An 18,088-nucleotide genomic window follows, 5' to 3' on the forward strand; every position below is an offset into this window, starting at 1 on the left:
GTAACTTTGTGTCAGTACATCACACAGTTATTCTAATTGTTTTCCAACAGTGTCTCAGCTTTCCAAAAGAGAGCAGGCATTTGATTATTGGCTAAAGTATGTAAGAGCAATGCCAAGTCAAAATGGGACAAAAGTATAATTTATAATTGCTCAGATTATGAAAAAAATGACAATTCAATAATGGGCCTTTTCACCACCTCTGAGCATCCACTAACCTGGACCTTTTAGGGGGCTTTTCTCTCAGGGTGAATAAGAGGATGCTTAAATGCTTTTTGCCCAAAAGTGATTGCATCTGTATTCAAAAATGCCCAATTTTTGAATACAGATGCAATGATTAATGTATCCATGACCAGGATATAATTATATAATATGACGTGATTTTAAAAGTGACCTATAACTATAGGCTATGGGTCCGTGTAACGCTTTGCAGTGCTTTGTTCTATTTGTTCCATCCATCGGGTCCAAATAAAAAATGTGTTCAATAATCCAATTTTCAATTTGTTTTAACTGGTCAGCAAATAGATAATTGCTGCTATTTTCTAAATGTGTCATTAGTCACGCAAGATAAAGAAAACAGAAACTGGATTGGAAACAAAAGTAAAATTCAGTTAATATTGGATTTTGGCCCCTTTATTTTTTACTGTTTTTGTTGGGCTGAACCACGCGTAGGGGTTGGTGACCTGATAGATATTGGCGCGCGGTGTTGGTGATCACATTTTATCAGCGGATGTAGAGCATAGACTGTAAAAAATAGATGTAGAGATGGAGGGCTATCAAACACAGTTCCGCTTGCATCAAGGTGCCAAGCGATTGATAATGTCAGCTCGAGATCAGAACTTCAGATGCAGAGGGAGACATTGCTGCGTCCTGACACTTATGAGTAGGCCTACGTGAGCTCTAGTAGCCTACAGGCCAATGTAGGCTATTTGCTGTTGAAATTAATAAATGGATAAACGGATAAATTAGGCTCACCGTTGTGTCTTCGTTTAGCCTAATGAAACCTAGTCTAGCGTAAAGCGTTAAATAAGCAAAAATACCATGTCAAACAGTGCTCGGGGTAGCCTGTATAGCCCGGTATAGCCAAGACTGACGTCATGACATTCTGCTTTGGGTAATTATTTGCTATGGCATGGCTATGGTATTCAAATATAGGCTACTGTAGATATGTTCAACATAGGCTGAAAGTTATGTTTAACGTGCCTTCTCCCAAAAAGTTTGTCATTAATCTCTAAAGTAATGAGTCAAAATCACAAACAACTTCAGGCGGCGCTCCCTTCCACCATCTAGCCTGGCCCAGCTAGATGGTGTTCTCCCCCCGGTGTTCGTGGTTCAGTCCAATCACAAGGGCAAAAAAGGAAAATTAGAAAATTGACGCATCATTTCAATTTTTAACTTCTGAACAGAAAACCGTAACTGTGCTCAATTGAAAATCAAAATAAGCAACAATAACCCATTTACTGTGCCGTCCTAAAGAATGGATAACGGATTTTTAAGCCTATTTTTATATTTTTTCATGTGAATTCTGCAAATAGAACATAGCACTGCAAAGTGTTACACGGACCGCTATGCAATACACTTTAATTTGTTTAGTGCTAATAAAATGATTAAGCCTATTTGGAGAGTGAGAATGTGTTTAGAATGTGACAATATGTCAGTCATCGTGTGAACGAAAGTATGACTAGGCATATAGGCTACTTGTTCTGAGCAAGTGTTGTCAATGAACAGGCTGTGAAACTGTTGGCTAAGTTACAGTCATGAACAACTGATGCTAATTATCTGGGAAACATTCTATAGCAGCAGTCACGTTGTCATTGTTTGTGTCAAACAAGATGTGGATTTGTTGTAACATTAAAAGATGACTTACTCTGTGCTGAAACCATGAACTGATGCTCGAAGCTCAAAGGTGAACGAAACTTGGAAGAAGTAACAGGTTCACGTTCAATAATTCCAGGATACGCGTTTTTATTGGTTGTTGCGTTAAATCTTACCCAGATACAATAGAGCTATTTTTTGATTGGCTATTGTGTAGCCCTCTCGTTATTTTTGATTGGCTGATAAGTGGCAGGCTCAACTTCAGGGGAGACGCGCTTGATTCCTGCCGGTTTCATAGTGAGAGCGGCGTGGCCAGAGACATTTTGGGCGCTGCGGCAGCATATTAAATATATAAATAGTTTTTCTGCGTGAGAAATACAATGTGTGGCAGGAGAGCCCTGGGCTCGTCATCACTTCTGTCGTCACGCTGTAGTTCGTTTGTAGTCCATGTGGCCTTTCATGTTCAACAGTTTTAATGTGAACTTGGGAATTTGCCCTTTTTATCACTTGAAAAGCTGCATATCTTTCTTTCGCGAGCATCTTACACTATATTTTAAGCAAATACAGTTGTTTGTTTAGGATTAGTGAGTGTATGTTTTAACCTATGTTGTGGCATCCGTGTTTGTCACACATTCGATGGAAAGCACTTGAACACTTGCTGTCGGAAAAACAAAGTAGCCATGGAGGCGGCCCTTGTCATTCCGAGGTGCTCTGAATGCACCCAGAATGCCAATAAGATGACGCTTCAGAAGCTCATACAAAGGCACCTGATTGGACAATATTTAAAAATCAGCTTCATTTTGGGTGTTGTAATGAATACTCACTGGTGCGTGGACCAATCGTGTGTGATTATTTGTCAATCCAATTTCAGCTTTAACATTCTCCCACCATGACTGAGCAGTCTTGGCCTCAGTGCTGTAGTGATTTCTCTCTCCTGTCCTCTCCATATCAGTGAAGTACATCCTTACCTGTTGCTCTCCAGAGGAGTTTCAGAACATGGTGGATGAGATGCTGATTAATCTTTTCCCTTCTAGAAGATTTGCAACACCTTCAGGAAGACTTAACATTATATATTATGCAGCATGCACTGCGCTCACTGTTAGGTTTGCTTTTGGTTGAGATAATATCCCATAATGTTTTGCTTTAAACAAACAAACTTTCTGTGCCATCGCTGACTGCACTTCTGCACTTTCTCGCTAAAAGTTTTCTTTTATTATTGCTTTTATTATTACTTACCAACAGTGGCGTCGTTAGACCTGGGCATTCGGGGCTATAGCCCCGGATCCTCTGGGGATAGCCCCGGATCTATGGGCCGTCAACAACAACAAAAACTCTAATCGTGAATGAAATAAATAGCCCCGTAGAAGAGACTTTTGTGTTTGTGTCCATTGTGTGCATTAACAGCAGCGCAAGAAAATTTGACGTGATCTGGGCAGGTTTAGAATCATTTGTTGCAAAATGTTGCAATTTCAATTCTCCTCTACGCTATTACGCATTGCTGTTTCGTGCTTAGACTAACTAGCCTTAGCGAAATAAGTGTACAGAAGGACAAATGGATATTAGAAGTTTCTTTAGAGAAAAAAAAGGGCAGAGCAGGGACAAGAAGGGGAAACTCTTCAGTGTGTCATCATCTCCCGCAACCCAGGAGGACATTTCGATCAGCTCAGTTTCAATATATCGTGATTTACTATTGAATCACATGCGCAGTAAATATGGTAAACCTGACCTCGTTTGAGGGGGCTTCCAAGCAATGCATGTTGGGCTTGATTTTGACAGAATGGAACTTTTTCTTTGGGCAAAAGTTCGTGATAGCCTACACAACCCAAATGCATTGCTTTCATTAATTGAAGGGGATGACGTCCAAATGTTTATCCCGAGACAAACGCTCACACCTGTGCACTTGACAGAGGTGCATGACGATGTTTATTCTACAGGCTATTTTAATGTCATATTTTGGGTGTTGTATGTGGTGCACTTTGGCAGAAGAGACGTTCTCCTTACACGGTCTTTAAACATCAAAATTTTCAGAATGCCGTGACGTGAGTCATTACAATTGGCCTTCCTTTTCATTCTCAAAGTAGGTTAAAATTGCATGTTCATCCGCCCGATTTTCAAAATCTCTCGGGGGAGAAACCCCCGAACCCCTCGGACAAAAAGGTCTCTAAGTTCTGGGCTCTAGCCCCGAATGTTTTAAATAGCTAGCGACGCCCCTGCTTACCAACCTTTTCCGACAGTTTCACTAATGGCGGCCTTACATTGTACGATTTTGGTCTGTTTTCACAGTCGGCGACTAAATTTCCAAAGTCGGACAGAAATCATGGGAGTTGTACTGGAATCGCGGCGCGCTCCCGTCAACTAGATCGTTAAGTGTAAGGTGCCAATCTTAGCGGTTAAGTCAGTCGGAGTTTTGCCGTTACGATAATATCAAACATGTTTGATATTATCGCAAGTCTTTCTAGTCGTGGCTCATGCAAATAGTGATCTCTCTCCAACACCAAACAGGAAGGGGCAAAGTAGGCGACAGCTGTAGCCTATATGATTATTTGTTACTCTTATAATATTTGTAATTTCTTATACATATTTAGTCGGCTCTTCCACGTGACGGAACAACTCTATATCGGTTAGGGATGTCACGCATGAAACAATGCTGCAGAAACACGAAAATACGACTTTGAGTTCAGTAGGCTATCATTTCAGTTCCTGTTTATCTATTGCACAATGGGTACTTATTTAAAGGAATCTAGTTGCAGTCAATAGTAAATAGTGACCCTGCAAGATCCCTAGTCATTGCAAAATCATAGTCAGTGACTTAAAACTCTACTACTTAGATGTGAGAGGGTCTGAGACTAGTCTTTCAAAAATCTTTTCCAAATCTTTCCAAAGTCTGTCAGTGTAAGGAGGGCTTAAGACAAGAGAAAAAGTTAATGATTATGACTGGTGTCAATCTTCATGTACGAGCTAAGCTTGATTGCAACAACCTTGGTGATTGGTTGATGAGTGGTAGGTTGGAGTAAATGCAAATATAAGGCATGCAGCCTTTCAAAAGCTTATCCAAAGGCAATTAAATGGGCAATTTGGAAAAACTGACATAATTTTATGTTGTAATGAATACTCACTGGTGCGTGGACCAATCATGCGTGATTATTTGTGAATACAATTTGAGCTTTAACATTCTCCCACCATGACTGAGCAGTCTTTGTCCCAGAGCTGTAGAGATTCCTCTCTCCTGTCCTCTTCACATCAGTGAGGTACATCCTTACCTGTTGCTCTCTAGAGGAGCTTCAGAACATGATGAATGGAGATGCATGAGATGCTGATTAATCTCTTCCCTTCTAGAAGGTCTGCAACACCTTCAGGAAGCCATTCTGACTGATGATGGTTTAATGATACCAATGCATGGTGGTTAATGTAGAAATCAAAGCCTTAGTTTTGGGTATTAAAGTATCACACCTAAATTGTGTTACTGATAATTTCTTTCACCAAGTTTCAAGGTAGTAATGGCCAAAGGGAGGCATTGTGAAACACTATTTACAGAAATTGCTTTGAGGCTTCAAAACAACCCTACACCCAGCCATACATAAATGTGTTCCTGAACAAATCTATTTCAAGTGCTCGGTAGCAGAGACTTTCTAATGAGGAGACAGCACTCAAAAAATCCTCCATAGCAATGCATGGGGTTAGTTTGTAATGGCAATATGGCAGTTGTCTACACATTCCACCCCTTACGTGGCCAAAAGTCAACATGTGAATACATTGCGCCAATCATGTGGTGTGTTGTGAATACATCGTGCCAATCATGTGTTGTGATCTTGCCGCTGGAGCAAGATTGGGGTGGTGAAGCCTTGCACACGCACAGTTCTGCCCGAAACAGATGCCCGATAAGTGCCAATGCAATATGTTGCAATATGGCCGCCGAGTGGAGGGACTTGCCTAAAAGAACTTTGTCGGTAGCCAAGTGGCAACTAACTTACATCCATAGCACACTGCATGCTAACATTCTTCAAATATCAGAAGCTAATCAGTGTTGTGTGTGTGGTTAGGTCCTGGATGGGAGACCTTATCAGAGGGGTATTTCACAAAGGCAGAATTAAGACATCCAAGATAAGTGGTAAAGCGAGGTTTGATATAGCGTTGTCTGGTCATCCTAGCTCAACTCGTTTCACTAATGCCAATCCAGGATGAGTAGGAGCGACTATGTCAAGCCAGGTGTATGTAATTCAGGATGTGTGCGCGTTCTCGTTTCTGCTCCAAAGTGCCCATGGTTGGAATAAAAAAGACGCGGAAAATAGCGTCATTCACACAAAGTGAACAACCGCTTTTGATATAGACTAACAATGAAGTAAAGTTATCCTTTTTGGAATGGGGAATCATGGCTATTTCTGTAAAACAGCAGAAGTAGGCGTGGTAGACCAACTGAATGCAAATTTACGTATGCACCCACACGTGAGTGCTTCCTTGTCTCGGCACACAACATCATTAAGAAAGCGCTTGCCACTGCAAAGAATGCACATAGTATGATTTACCTTATTATAGTTGAAAATACCTTCGAAAACTTGCCCCTCTACTTCCAATCAACTACAGTAGACTCATTCATTCATCAAACGTCTGTCAATAAAATAAGCAAACAATGAGTAGGCTACCTAGGCCTATGTTAATAATTATAAGGCTATCACAATTAAAATAATAACCATATGGTAGTAGGCAGACAATCTGTTTTGTTTTGCGAACAAATACATTTATCAAATAGTTTATAAATGTAATAAAGCTCCTTAAAAATTAGCACGGGGTCTAATGTGAATGACAGCTAGCTGAACCAATAAGACAACATAATTACCATTAGAATTAACTTAGTTTGGCTGTTAGCCTGGTCGGGACCAGGCTAGGTGCAGAGAATAAATCCCCATGGTAACTTATGTGCCATCTCTTTTGTGAAACCAAGTCAAGGCTAAATTCATCCAGGATAACCTAAAAATCCCAGCTTAATCCCTTATCTAGGTTTTGTGAAATACCCCTCAGGTGACAGAAATAAATATCCTTATTTGACACTATGTTGTCCTCAAAATCAGTTTCCTCTCCTAAGACCTGTCGATGCTGTGATGCAGTTGCTAGATTTCTGGTGCGGTTAAAGATAAAGGTAAGAAGTTGGCCACTGTATAGATAGATAGATAGATAGATACTTTATTGATCCCCAGGGGAAATTCAAGAAACAGAGCAATATAGCAGATACTATTTTAAACGATACCTTTTAACTCAAATGGGAAGTGAACCACAATTGAGAAAACATACAGCGGCCATGATAAGCACAAATTTCAATTTCAATTTATTGTGCTTATAGAGCACCAAAACATTACACATGTATCATGGCGCTTTACAGAATGTAGTCAATCAGAGAAAAAAGGAAAGAAAGGAAGAAAAGAAAAGAAAGAGAGAGGCCCATGGGTAACAGCGTGCACTGTCAATTAAACACAGAAGGTAGAAGAAAGGGAGTGCATTATAAATCCATGTTAAGTGTGCTGGTGTTAGAAGTGTTAGGATTCTTGGGTTGTTAGAAAGTGTTGTGATGACCGTAAGTCATCAGTCGACCCCAGTTCAATTCTTGAACCCGCCGTGGTGAATCTGTGTTGCTTTGGATAAAAGTGTCTGCTACATACCAATTGACTTATACAATACTCTGAAGAATTTATCTATTCAGGCTTTACTGAAACAGTAATCAAATCTCCTTAGCCTTAGTTCCAGTTCTAATCTTAGTTAGGTTCTACTGATCGGTGCAATGGCCGGTCATTTACTGCCCAGAGGGGCAAAGCTGGTGGTCACACATATAGCCCAGCACAGGGTGTCACATGGATCGCTGATCTCTGACACCTCAGGATTACCATGAAGATGCTGCGCAACATTGTGTAAGAATACAGCGGCATGATGCAACAGACTGTGCCTGCCTCTCACACCATACCCAATCTGCTGCCTGGCCTCTGTCACTTCCCTTTGACCTCTAAACATCCTGCTGCACAGGATGCTTCATCCTCTGGCTAGTGAATAAAAGTGTGTGTGGGGGGGGAGGGCAATACACTCTGAGGAGAGTTATAGCATATGGCTATCTGTGTATGCACTAGCTGCGTCTGCATAATGCAATGGACAGCGGCTTTGATGGGTGGCTGGATGGGGGTTGTTTACAACTTAGGGTGTGTGTGTGCGTGCATGTGCTTGTGTGTGTGCGTTTGCGTGTACGTTTCTGTGTGTGTGCGCTTGTGTGTGTGCGTGTAAGTGTATGTTTCTGTGTGTGTGTGTGCGTGTAAGTGTACTTTTTTGTGTGTGCATGTGCGTTTCTGTGTGTGTGTGCTTGCGTGTGTGCTTGTAGGTGTACGTTTCTGTGTGTGTGTGCTTGCGTGTGTGTGTGTACGTTTCTGTGTGTGTGTGCTTGCATGTGTGCGTGTAAGTGTACGTTTCTGTGTGTGCACACACACATCACTTTTTTGTTCATTTGGCTCTCTCATTTTCAACTTGTTGGGAGAATTACAGCACAGAGTGGAAATGTGGCTTCGGGAAGATTAAAGCCTTGTCTGTGAGAAGTGACTACTACTCCTCCCCCACAGTCAAACACACACACACACACACACACACACACACACACACACACACATACACATACACATACACATACACACACACACACACAGACACAGACACAGACACTGACACACGACACCCATAGACAAGGTGACAGTCTGTGGACACTAAGGCACAGCTGTGTGGTGACCTCCAGGCTAAGCAGATGTTCATGTCATGACCCCTCCCCCAATAGAGCAATAGAGATTTAGGGAGCGAATAAGACTGTGTTTTTGAGGGTAGAACGTATAGATAGATAGATAGATAGATAGATAGATAGATAGATACTGAGAGAGAGAAAGAAAAAAAAGAAAAGGGATAGAGAGATTCTGAGAGAGAAAGAAAGAAAAAAAGAGGCAAACAGACAATGAGAAATGGAGAGATTTAGAGAGCAAGACAGGCAGACAGAGAGAGAGAGAAAAAGATTAAGATTACGATCATTGTTCTGTTACGGCCATTAACCAACACAGAAAGCGCTTATACTGGATTGGATAAAAACTTAACAGAGGGGAATCCTCTCCTCCGTGCGGGAGAGAGGCAGACATTCTCACGTCTTATAATGTATATATATTCTGTCTCAGCCAGATGAAGACACAGCGACCGTCCCACTACATTTCTCCGCTTCACACAGACATGCGGCAGAAATGTGTGTGCCAAATTAAAATGCCTTACAGCTCCACAGAGAAGACAGACTTCTGGCAGAAATGTGTGTGTGGAAGAGGTCCCAACATTTGAAACAGTAAAGCTTTTAAATTGCTAGACTCTCTCTCCAGTTATCCACATCCCAACACACACACACACACACACACACACATCACACACACACACACACACACACACACACACACAAACATACACACACACTACAATCACAGAGCCCTGTGAATCAGCAGATCTCTCCCGTTGAGATTAAGCGTCTGTCTGTTTGGACAATATTGGAAAAGATTAACGACAGCAAAGTTGACGCATTGCTATTGAGTGCACAGAACTATTTCCCAGAGGGCCCTCTGCCTTATGTAACGCCATGTCTTTTCTCTCGCTGTCTCTGGGCCCTCTCTGGCTAAAGTGTACTCTACATTTATAACGTCACAAGTTACAATTATAACTTTTGTCTCAGAGAAGCTACTTCCATAACAACCATTAGGTTGTATAGTAGAACAGTATTCCAGTAACGTAAATTCAATTCAAACCCAATATACTTGAGGAAACGAATTACCTTGGTTTGTTTATTCATGCTATCAATTTTAGCTAAACAAAAGGCATCTGTCAATATCAGATGGAATGCCCCAGGACATTTAACTGCCATCAGTTGGGAAGAAGGCTAAACTGTGAGACATCTACAGGTGTACTAATTACTGTTGCTTGAATAGTAATTGAGTAGTCAATTTCACATTGAGAGCACAAAAAAGAGACCTAAAGAGTCTAGTAAGTCTGTTTTTTCAATGCCTTTCTCCACTACAGTTACCCTGACCATACTCCAGTTACCTAGCCTAGAAATCTAGACGCACCCTAGCGGCGGCAAATTAATTTGCTCAGCCTGTACGTCTAGTATCAAACCATTCTATTGGCTGACGCCGTGGACGTCATCCAATCACAACGCTCCATTTTGTTAGAGAGTCTTAAAGTGGGCTTAACAGGATAACGACAGTCCTGCGACAGTGAACAACAAGGAAGTTGGCTATGGCGAACGAAGAGCGGTTGTTTGAATCGGCGTTGGCGTCAACTTTGGAGGAGTTGGACTTTTCTTGGGTGCTTTTCTTTGAAAGTTGAGCAACACAATGCACACAATGCACAATGCACAAGTCATTCCTTTCGAAGAAGGATGCATTTGCCGTTTTGCCGACCGGATACGGATATGGTCGTAGCGCTGGCCTATTGCATGCCTGGGCAGTTTGAAAGACAATTCTCTGCCCGCCCCTTGGATTAAGCGAGGTGAATGGTTCGATTCCAGACTATACATTTCAATGATATAGGATGGCCCGCCAGGCTACCAGTAACCAGCATTCACCAAAATGGAACTGCACATACCCACCAGCACATGTCAAAGTTCACTATAAAGATACAACCCATGTCCAACATTGGATCAGTATTTTAGTGCAGCCAATACCTGACAACTATATTTGATTATTTCAACACTTTTATCAAAGGATCATGGGAGTAAATTCCTAAGAACTACAAATACCGCCTTCATGACACGTTGGATATTTGGAAATCCTCCGACTGAGGAAAAATGACCAAATCATGCCCTCCAACCAAATCTCGTGCGGAATTCTTGTATGTCACAATCATTCTCTCCAGCCAAATCTTGTTCAGTTTGATTGTGAGTGTTTCTAGTGTGACCCTCTATGGTGGAAATAAAGCATAGATGTCAAAGTACAACCTAAAGGCACATATATTGGGATTTTAGTGCAACTAGATAAAAAAGATAAAAGGTAAAAAAAAAACTATTGAAAACACTTACAGTTAAGTTTGACAATTTTATTGCTGTTGCAAAGGATCATTGGCAATTTAGTTATTGAGTTTAGTTTGAGATATTTTTTAGTTTGAACATTTAAATCCATAAACACTTAGTATGTTGTGGTTACTTCGAAGACTTTTTGGAAAGTATGTGTTATTGTACAGCATGAAGTATAGGCATACAGCAAACAGGGCTATGGGCAAGGACCCTCATCGTGAAGGCCCCGAGTGATCTGGCACACATCCAAATGTCCTCCTTTACAGAGCTTTCCCCTTTCCACCATAGTTTGCGCTTTCTCTTATTTTTCTGGTCAAAAATGAAACACATATACAGTAAGCAGGATAATCTATCCAGCCGGAGCGGGCTGGGATTTAAAATTAACACAGATGGGTACTTAGTTCAATAAAATCCTTGAACTAGTGGTGGCGATGCAAACATCATCTCTGGGCGCTTGTTTGAAAAGCACATGGATTTGCAGGATTAGGGGAGAGGCCGGGTCGGGTCCCAGCCTAGGAGCACTGCAGCTACATTTGGTAAGAGAAACGCACTGCACTCTCACAAATAGACACACGCACACACACACACACATGCACGTATACGGACACACACACAACGCATAAGCACACACACACACATGCAAATAGATGTACACACACACACACACACACACACCGTTTTCTGCAACAATACAAACAATACAATAAATCTGAACAGGAGCTTGTTCAGGTTTGATTTTTTTCAGAGGAGCAAATCTATAGCAAACCAAACTGTTGTAGTTCCACAAATGCTAGTGACCAGGATATTCTTATTCTTTGAAATCGATGAAGAGAAACGTCAGTATGTCCATGGGGATACCTACAGACACATTGTAGCACAGTGTGTGTGTGTGTGTGTGTGTGTGTGCGTGTGTGTGTGTGTGTCTGTACTAAAACCTTCACAGCTGCTCCAGTGAAAAGGGAGAAATCCCTGTAGAACTCCCCCTGTATGCCAAATGGATCTCCAGCTGCCAGCTGTGTGAGGGGCCTGAGCCCCTCTGCCCCCTGTGAGTGGGGATGTGGTGGGTAAGGGTTACCCATTAACCGTCACATGCTAAGCAGAGGCTCCACCACCACCATGGGGCTCTCACGGGCCAGTATGATATGGCCAGCAGCCCTGTCTGTCTAAGGCTTCGAGCTCCTCTGGGTGCCAGTCCACCTAGCAGTACCAGTGCTGATCTGGCTCTTTTGTACAGGGCTTAAAGGAAAACTCTGGTGATTTTTCACATAGATCTCCGTTTCCCAAGGTCACTGAGTCCGCTGGCCTCAGAGTCAGAAAGTCTCGCGGTCTTGCGATGTAACAAATTGCCACTACATAGATACACGCCAGGCACCAGAACAAGCTAGAACAAGGTAGCGATAGAGTTTCTATCTAATTTTCAAGACGTCTTTTCAGTGCAATCAGTCGTCATTCGGTGACTTTACTTCATTTGAATATCTGTGTGCATGCATTAAGTCTTCTCCTCAGATTTTATTACTGACAATTTACAGGCCTCCAAAACATTCAGCTAAAGTTTTTCTTGAAGAGCTAGGTGAACTGCTATCAGTTGTTTGCATAGAGTTTGACTGTCTTATTTTATCAGGGGATCTAAACTTGCATGTGGATAATCCTGAAAACAATTATGCCAAGGAATTCATTGCACTAATCGATACTTTCTCCCTAACACAGCATGTACAGGGGCCAACACACTCTCTCGGCCATACCCTCGACCTTGTTATCACAAAGGGTCTCGATGTCTCTACAGCTGTTAAAGCTGGCCTTATCTGATCATTTCTGCATGTTCTTTGATGTGTCTATGTCCCCACACACTCAAAACACAGCTATGATGGTAAAAAGGAGAATCATAAATGATCAGACAAGTACTCTCTTTGAGCAAGCACTTTCACTAAAGTCAAGTCAACTGTCAGACTCTGAAGACTTATTTGATCACTTTAATGCAAAAATGGCAAACATTATGGATGACATTGCTCCATTACAATTCAAGAAAGTTAAGGACAAACAGAAAGCACCATGGAGGCAAAATCCAGCAGTTAAACTTCTAAAAAGAGAGTGTAGGAAGACTGAAAGAAAATGGCGTAAATACAAACTTCAGATCCACTATGAAATCCATAAAGAGATGCTCCGCACATATAACTCTGAAATATGCAAAGCAAGACAGTCTTTCTTTTCTAACATTATCAATAGAAGTTCAAATAACACTCGTATTCTATTTTTAACTGTTGATAAGTTAACAAATCCCCCCTCACAATTGGCGCCTGAACTTCTCTCAACTAATAAATGCAATGAGTTTTCATCTTTTTTTAAAGGTAAAATTGACAAAATCAGACTCAACATATCTGCTCAATTACAAATTCAACAACCTGAACTTCCAGCAACAAACAGAGGGAAACTAAACTTGATGTCAGAGTTCAGCTTGATAAACTACGAAACACTTGAAAAAACGGTACAGAATCTCAGCTCTTCCACATGTGTCTTAGACACTCTGCCTACCAATTTCTTCAAAACTGTTTTTCACCTCATAGCGGCGGATGTCCTTCAAATTGTAAATGTATCACTGCTGTCTGGCACTTTTCCTAAGTCACTGAAAACAGCTGTTGTAAAGCCACTTCTCAAGAAGAATAACCTGGATGCCTCCATGCTAAACAATTACAGGCCCATATCCAATCTACCTTTTATTGGCAAAATTATTGAAAAAGTAGTCTTTAATCAATTAACCACCTTCCTAACATCAAATGGGTATTTTGATTACTTTCAGTCTGGTTTTCGGGCAAATCACAGCACTGAAACAGCTCTCATTAAAGTTTCCAATGACATACGCCTCAACACAGATTCAGGTAAAACATCAGTCCTAGTGCTACTGGACCTTAGTGCAGCATTTGACACTGTTGATCACAATATTTTACTACACAGACTAGAACACTGGGTTGGATTTACAGGCATAGTTATCAGCTGGCTAAAATCATATCTACAAGAAAGGAGCTTCTTTGTTGCCATCGGAAACTGTACCTCATCACCAACGTCCTTGACCTGTGGTGTTCCCCAGGGGTCGATCTTGGGGCCACTATTATTCAACCTCTATATGCTCCCACTTGGACAAATCATTCAAAATAATTTGATTTCATATCATAGCTATGCAGATGACACACAAATTTACTTAGCTCTATCACCAAATGACTATGGTCCTCTTGAATCTATGAGTCAGTGTATAGAACAAATCAACACCTGGATGTCTCAAAATTTTCTTCAGCTGAACAAAGAAAAAACTGAAGTAATTATATTTGGTAAAAATGAGGAAAGACTTAGGGTTGCCACTCTCCTTGACACAAAAGGGTTGAAGGCAAAGGATACTGTTAAAAATCTTGGTGTATTAATTGACAGTGATCTAAATTTCAACAGCCACATGAAAGTGATAACTAAATCAGCTTTTTACCACCTCAAAAATATTGCCAAACTCAGAGGGCTGATGTCAAAACATGACTTAGAAAAACTCATTCATGCATTTATCTCCAGCAGGGTTGATTACTGCAATGGACTGTTCACGGGCCTTCCTAAAAAGACTATTAAACAGCTTCAGGTGATACAAAATGCAGCAGCTAGGACTCTAACAAAAACTAAAAGAACTGACCACATTACTCCTATTCTTAAGTCCTTGCACTGGCTTCCAGTAAGTCACAGAATTGACTTTAAAGCACTATTGCTTGTTTATAAATCAGTAAATGGAGCAGGACCTAAATACTTGTCAGACATGCTTCAGCAGTACACACCTTCTCGTCCTCTCAGGTCCCAGGTGAAAAACCTGCTAGTAAAACCTACAGTTAGAACTAAACATGGTGAAGCAGCTTTTAGCTGCTATGCGGCTCAGCTGTGGAACCAACTTTCGGATGACATTAAAAAGGCCCCAACTGTAGCCAGTTTTAAATCTAGACTTAAGACCAAACTGTTCTCAGATGCTTTCTGCTAACTGTGCCGAATTACTCATTCTGAATCTGCCTTGATAATTATTCTACTTTGTCTTTTATTACTTTTTTTTTACTACTTTTGCCTTTGTTTTTGCTTACTAATTATTCTTTATTTTTAAATGATTTTACCTTGTGTTTTATGTTTTCTTTTTATTATGATCTTTACCTTTTAACTATTCTTTGACTATATTGCCCTTCTATGCTTTTATTTGTTATTATTGTTTGGTTTTGTTTATGTAAAGCACATTGAATGACCTCTGTGTATGAAATGTGCTATATAAATAAACTTGACTTGACTTGACTTGACTTGACTTGACTTTCTGTTATGACTTTGTAGAATGTAAATGAAGAGGCTGTGTAATAGTAATTTATAACTTTACTAAAGTCATCGTGAACAATGCGTACAGCATCACATGTACTCAAACTTCACTTCTTCTCTACCCTCTTACACCCATTACCCACAGTATCAGATTCATAGTAGTCTGACCCCTAGTGGCACAGAATACAACATATTCCCCTCTTACTTAAGAATAATACGTACTGAACTTATTCAGGCTCTCTCAAAACAACAAACCAGAAGTTGAACTCACACACAAGCCTATAAATGACCTTTTTGTAGTTTAGCAACGTATACTGTTTTAAACTGAAGTACACATCAGCAACATTCATTTCTAAATTAGTCATTCTTAATCATTAACTGAACAGACTAATCATTTCACATAGTCCTGTAGCCAACGTGGCGGTTGTCTCACGCGAGCTGGAACCTCTATGTCCGGAACACGATGTATATCGTGAGGAACATCTGGCTGAAGAACTGTAGGCAGGTCTTCAGTAGGCAAGTCAATTACAGGAAGGTCTGAATTAGCCGGCCTTGCAGGGGTATTGGACAACGTTAAGTGAGAAGCGTGCCACTTCTTCCCATCCTGTAACAGATAAGTGGCAGGACCGACTTTCCGTTGGATCTGCATTGGGTCTGTGAACCTTGGGTGCGCTTTTGGCACATGTGTCGGTTTCCGAACGCGCACGCTATCTCCCTCTCTGAATGTAGGAGTGCGCGCACCTCGTCTGAAGTCGGTGTAGGTTTTCATTTTACTCTGCTGAGCTGACACTCTCTGTGACAGGGCCGCATTATCCTTAGAGGAGGACACTAGTGGCAGAATATTTAGGCGAGTACGCATCTTTCTCCCTATGAGTAATTCAAAAGGAGAAATCCCAGTAGTTGAATGGGAAGTAGAGCGATACACCTGAAGGAATTCATTGACAGTGTTTTTCCAGGGTTTCCTCTCTAGGATGGCAGATTGAATGCAGCTTTTAAGCACACGGTGGAAACGCTCAATAGCGCCATTTGCAGCAGGGTGATAAACCGATGTGCGTATGTGCTGTATGTCTCTGGATTTCATAAATGTAGCGAATTCTGCAGACGTGAATTGGCTTCCGTTATCTGTCACTATGCTACTGGGCTTTCCAAATCTGCTGAAGACTGATGTGAGGAATGTTATCACATTGTCAGACGTAACAGTGGCAGTAAAAGACACTTCTGGCCATTTGCTGTGATAGTCGGTTAATGTGATAGCATATTTGCAGTTCCATGGAGCGACTTCAAACGGCCCGACTATATCAATAGCCAACTTCTCCCATGGCTGAGATGGAAACGGTACCGGCTGTAGTGGGGCAGCGGCAGGGGTAGCGGTCTTGTCGCATGACTGGCATAACTGGCATCCCTTGATTTGTTGCGTGACTTGATCATCCATGCCTGGCCACCAATATAGGTCACGGAGTCTCTGTTTCGTCCTAACTATTCCTTGATGGCCCTCGTGCGCCAAAGTGACCAGTGTGTTACGCAGAGAGAGTGGAGCAACAAGGCGAGTGCCTCTGAACACATAGTCATTTTGCACACTGAATTCATCTCGCAAGCGAAAATAGGGGCGGACAGTGCCAGGGAGTATCGCGGAAGAGCGAGGCCAGCCTTTAGCAATCTGTAATCGTAGGGCAGTAAGTTCTGGGCAGGAAGCAGATGCAGATGAAAATTCATTGGGTGATACAGCATGCATAGCAGTAGACAACATTGCAACGAACTCTGGCTCAGTGTCCACGCAACCATCAGCAACGGCAGGGAGCGGCAAGCGTGACAAGCAGTCTGCAGTGTTGTTCTGAGAACCAGGCCTGTATACCACATCATAGGTAAAACATAGTAGACGCGCAGCCCAGCGCGCGATTCTCATGCCTGCGCGATCAGTCCCTTTTGAAGTGAGCAGCGTAGTTAATGCCTGATGATCTGTGCGCAATGTGAATTTACGTCCCCACAAGTATGTTCTCCACTTTTCCACGGCCCATACGCATCCGAGAGCCTCCTTTTCAATAGTGGAATACTTGCGTTCAGCAGACGACAATGTTCTCGAGGCAAAGGCAACAACGCATTCTGTATGGCCGTGCATTTGGGTCAGGACCGCACCTAATCCATAGTTGGACGCATCAGTTGAAACGATCGTAGGCAGGTCAGGATCAAATAAAGCCAGAGCTGGACTGTCTACCAGCAGCGTTTTGACAGCCTCGAAATTGCACTGAGCCTCCTCTGTCCACTTAAACTCTGCATCTTGACGGATACAAGCGCGCAGGGGTTCGACGACTGTAGCGAAATTTGGAATGAATTTGCTATACCAAGATAACAGTCCGAGGAAGGAACGTAGAGTGTGTGCATCAGGAGGAGGTGGTGCGTGCAGGATGGCTGAGAGATGGTCGTCAGTTGGTTGAATCCCTTGCGGTGTAACTGTGTGCCCTAGGAAGCGCAAGGTGGTTTTGTGAAACTGACATTTGTCTCTGTTAAGGTGTAGACCGGCCTCCTGTAAGCGCTGTAGAACAGAGGCAAGAGTGGCATCGTGGGCAGCTCGTGTTTTTCCCCAAAGGATTATGTCGTCTAAATAATGGGCTACATTAGGCAAACCCCCCAGCACTGTAGCCAGCATTTTTTGGAATGCTGATGGGGCTGAGGCTAACCCATATGGGACTCGGCAAAATCTGAACAGCCCATCGTGTGTAATAAACGCGGTCAGGTCACGACTCTCTTCGTGTAAAGGCAATTGAAAGTATGCTGCTTCCAAGTCAATGGTAGAAAAGACAGTAGCGCCTTTGAGCAGTGACAGCAACTCGTCAATATGTGGAAGGGGGTAACTATCAGTAACAACAGCCTTATTCGGCTCTCGCAAATCCACGCACATTCTAA

At 42.0% G+C, this 18,088-nt stretch overlaps 1 protein-coding gene, 1 non-coding gene and 1 pseudogene across 2 annotated transcripts in view; 2 read left to right on the forward strand and 1 right to left on the reverse strand.

The window, feature by feature from the left end:
- Positions 1–18,088, reverse strand: part of LOC121719187 (sodium channel protein type 4 subunit alpha B-like) — a 92,367-nt gene that overhangs the window by 42,632 nt on the left and 31,647 nt on the right. The window lies entirely within an intron of this gene.
- LOC121681974 lies at positions 2,758–2,876 on the forward strand (annotated as a pseudogene).
- Positions 5,050–5,182, forward strand: LOC121681921. The gene has a single exon (XR_006022353.1). It is a non-coding gene; the product is annotated as a U8 small nucleolar RNA (small nucleolar RNA).

The sequence above is a fragment of the Alosa sapidissima genome, chromosome 1, assembly GCF_018492685.1.
Source record: "Alosa sapidissima isolate fAloSap1 chromosome 1, fAloSap1.pri, whole genome shotgun sequence".
NCBI classification, from domain to species: Eukaryota; Metazoa; Chordata; class Actinopteri; order Clupeiformes; family Clupeidae; genus Alosa; species Alosa sapidissima.